Source organism: Miscanthus floridulus, chromosome 9 (genome assembly GCF_019320115.1).
Source record: "Miscanthus floridulus cultivar M001 chromosome 9, ASM1932011v1, whole genome shotgun sequence".
Classification (NCBI taxonomy): Eukaryota; Viridiplantae; Streptophyta; class Magnoliopsida; order Poales; family Poaceae; genus Miscanthus; species Miscanthus floridulus.
The window spans coordinates 93158013-93162204 of NC_089588.1; positions in this window are offsets into that span (position 1 = coordinate 93158013).

A 4192-nucleotide genomic window follows, 5' to 3' on the forward strand; every position below is an offset into this window, starting at 1 on the left:
GAATCGTCGTTGCTCCTCGGTTATGGAGACTCAACTCACTATTCATCATCGTAGAATTAATAACTGGAACTTGAGAAAGGTTTGCGAAAAAGATGAATATGAAGTTCATGTTCTCATTTCGGATCATGGCAGATTCATATATGGTACTTATGAAGTTTTACCTTGGAATTAAAGAATTTTGTTAGAAAGCTTTTACGCAAAAGAACTTTGATTATTGTTAAAGCCATACCTTGAATCCCATGAGCCAGCATTCCTGAGTTCTATCAGTTTTATTTTGGTTAAATCTTGTTGAGTACTTTTGTACTCAGGGTTCGTTGACCCCTTGTTGCAGGTGAGCCTCATGAGCAAATCTGTTTTGGATCGTGCTGCATGACTATCGTTCGTTCTGACGATGAGAAGTAAATGTGTGATCCTTGGGCAGGATGTTTAATTTGTGTGTTATGGATATGTTAATTATGCCACTCCACTATTTCATTTTGTAATAAACACCAAACCTAGTTGCGAGGTTTGAATCTACTATTTTGTAAATTATGTTATTGTAAGACTTCCGTTGTTTTTACTCTGGTTTTGATATTTGAATAAATGTTGTAATACTGCAATGACTTTGTAACGTGATCCTGCTCAGAAATCGTGGATGATTCGGGGTTCCCCGAGGACACCCGACAGTCTTTTTAAGTTCATGGAAACATATGCATAGATGTCAAAGGTCGTCGGACAGTGACAGGTGCATGTGGGCCCTATAACTTAGGAGGTTCTGCCATAGAATGGTGTCAGAGCGATCGTTACAAGGTTTTTGTTGTATTGTTTTACAAAAACTTCAAAATGATTTGGGATGACTAAATCTAACTTGATAATTTGGTCCAAATTGCTTCTGACTTATCTTATTTCTTTCTCACCATTCCATATTTGATTAAAAAGGTTTTGTGTGGTGGAGTAGTAATCTTACTATGCCCTATATAAAAATAAATGTTGTTTATGTGCATTATAAACTTTGATGTTTTTGTTCGTAAGAACGATTCATGCATCATTATTAATTCACCCGTTACTTCCTTCACCTCTTAGTCTGGAGTTGAGTAGTGAGACTGGTTTGAGTAATGTAATCCATCATAGCTGCTCTTTAGACTTTGATCAAATGGTCTTACTTGGATTAAATTGGTTTCCTACAGTATGGCTCGTGCCAAGATGACGCCCCGTAAGTCCACTGGACCCAAAGGAGTTCCTCATCACCAACTTGCCCCTAGAAATGATGGTGCTAGCAGTAGTAGTTCTAGGCCTGATCCCCAGGCGGAGATACAGAGAATTTCTGCAGAGTTAGCACAAGCTACTAGAGATAGGGCTTTGGATGCAATACAGGTAGGAGAATTACAGGATCAATTGAGGCATCTCACCACCGCGCACAGGAACTGCGAAAGCATGTTAGTTCGTACGGTGGAGGGAAGGAATGAAGCATGGCATAGGGAAAATGTAGCTAGAGCTAGAATTCTATGTAGAAGATTTAGAAGAACATAATACCTATCTACATGAGGAAGTTCATAGGCTTAGCAATCTACTAAATCCGAATCACGAGCCTCAAGCTGATGCCATGGACCCCGGTGTCATCCTTGCCGATGATAACGAATCGGAAGAGGAAGAAGAAGAAGATCCTGAAGAATTAGTAATGATCAATGAAAGTGATGATGAAGGCGGTAATAATTCCGGAATGGATACCGAGCCTGAAGTTTGAAGTAATCACAGAAAAGAGTAGAGTTGTATAATAGTTAATTATGGTTAAGCTATGTATCTTGTTTTGGTACTTATAGGGTCTGGTGTTTATAGTAGTAAACCCTATGTAATGTGTCTGGAGTAAGCTTTTGTGCAATTCAATAAAGGCTTGTGAATAAAGTTTGGTTTGTTATGAGTAGATGCGTCGTACGCGGGGTTCGTATGTTCCTGGAACTTCACAAGATGAGGATGGTATTCCAGATCCGCCACCAGTTCCAACAAATTTAGCTGATGCTATAACCACACTTGTCAATGTGACGGCCAAAAATTCTCGTTTGCTTCATGAGATAGCTCAGAGTAATCAGAATCAGATGCAAGGAAACCGTGGTCACCACCATAACAGACAGGAGGCTACATATGTTGATTTTACAGACACAAGACCACCGGTGTTCACCAAGGCAGATGAACCATTGGAGGCTGATGACTGGCTTCGAACCATGGAGCAAAAATTTGACCTTATTCCATGCACGGAGTATTAGAAACCTACGTTTGCTGCCCAGCAACTTAGAGGAGCAGCAAGTGCTTGGTGGGCAAACTTAGTGGCTATGAAACCAGTTGGCATTCCAATAACTTGGGCTGAGCTCTGTACTGCCTTCAGAGCCCATTATATCCCTGAAGGAGTGATGGCTATGAAGCTAGATGAATTCCTTGCTTTGAAGCAAGGAGATCAAACCGTGATGCAGTATGTGGGAAGATTTAATCATCTGTCCCAATATGCATCAGAACATGTCAATACTGATGCCAAGAAGAAGAGGTGGTTTATGAGAGGTTTGAATACCAAGCTGCAAACAATGATGACAACTTGCACCAATGTCACTTATCATGAGGCAGTAAATATTGCAATTGCTTCAGAGTTAAGTATCGGCAGCATAAGGAGCTCAAAAAGAAAAAGAGTATGCCGTCTGGATCTTTTGGGGGAAATCAGAAGAGGCGGAGGGTGATTTATCATCCAGTACATCATAATCGTCCGCCGCAGTTCCAAGCCGGGCAACAGTCAAATGTCTGTCCTGCTATAACCTATCCGAATTCACAGTCAACCAATGCTTTTGGTGGCAATGCTCCAACGTCCCAGGGTCACAACTATCCATGTTACAATTGTGGAAGGACTGGTCATTTCTCTAGGGAATGTCCATATCCTAGGCAGGCTAATCAAAATTATCAGAAGGCCCCTGCCAATCAACAACAGGGTCAGGCACCAAACAAGAACCCCAATCAGAATGTTCAAAAGGGCAAAGATGAGAGGAAGACAGGATGGGTGTTCTATATTCAAGCTGGAGAAATTCCAGAAGGGGAGCCAGTGATGATGGGTATGTTTCCTGTTGCCAATCACCCTGTAGTTATACTTTTTGATTCTGGCGCATCGCATTCATTCATCAATAGAACATTTGTTGTGAAGCATGAAATTTCAATTGGGGCAACAAAGGAAAGTTTCTTTATACAGTCGTCCGGGGGACGTCTGTGTACTAAGGAAATGGTATACTAGGTACCCGTAAACCTGGGTGGGCATATTTTTCCCACTACCATGATTATCCTTAAGGATCAGGATATAGATGTAATCTTGGGAATGAATTGGATGTATCAGCATAAGGCTGTTATAGATGCATTGAATAGGACATTAAGGGTAAGTTTGCCTGATAGTAATTCTCAACTTCTCATCCAACTTCCAACCCTACGAAGATCAGTGGGCAAGATTTGTGCAACTGCTGTCAAAGAGATTAGAGATATTCCGGTAGTGTGTGAATTTTCGGATGTGTTTCCTGAAGATTTACCCGGTCTACCACCTGATATGGATGTACAGTTTAACATAGAGTTACAACCTGGAACAACTCCGATTTCTCGGAGAGCTTATAGAATGCCACCTAAGGAATTGGCCGAGTTGAAGGCTCAGTTACAAGAATTAATTGAGAAGGGGTTTATCCAACCTAGTTCCTCACCTTGGGGATGTCCGGCAATTTTTGTGAAAAAGAAAGATGAGACCCTGAGGTTATGTGTTGACTATCGTCCATTGAATGAAGTGACCATCAAGAATAAGTATCCATTACCTCGGATAGATTTGCTTTTTGATCAATTGGCTGGAGCCAAAGTTTTCTCCAAGATAGATTTGAGATCAGGATATCACCAAATTAAGATAAAGCCTGAAGATATTCCCAAAACGGCATTTACCACAAGATATGGATTATATGAATACTTGGTAATGTCTTTTGGTTTGACAAATGCTCCAGCTCATTTCATGTATCTAATGAATTCAGTATTCATGCCTGAGCTAGATAAGTTTGTAGTGGTGTTTATTGATGACATTTTATTATATTCCAAGAATAAGAAAGAACATGCGGAACATCTCAGAATTGTTCTGACCCGCTTGAGAGAACATCAACTATATGCCAAGTTCAGCAAGTGTGATTTTTGGCTTAAGGAAGTACAATTTCTTGGA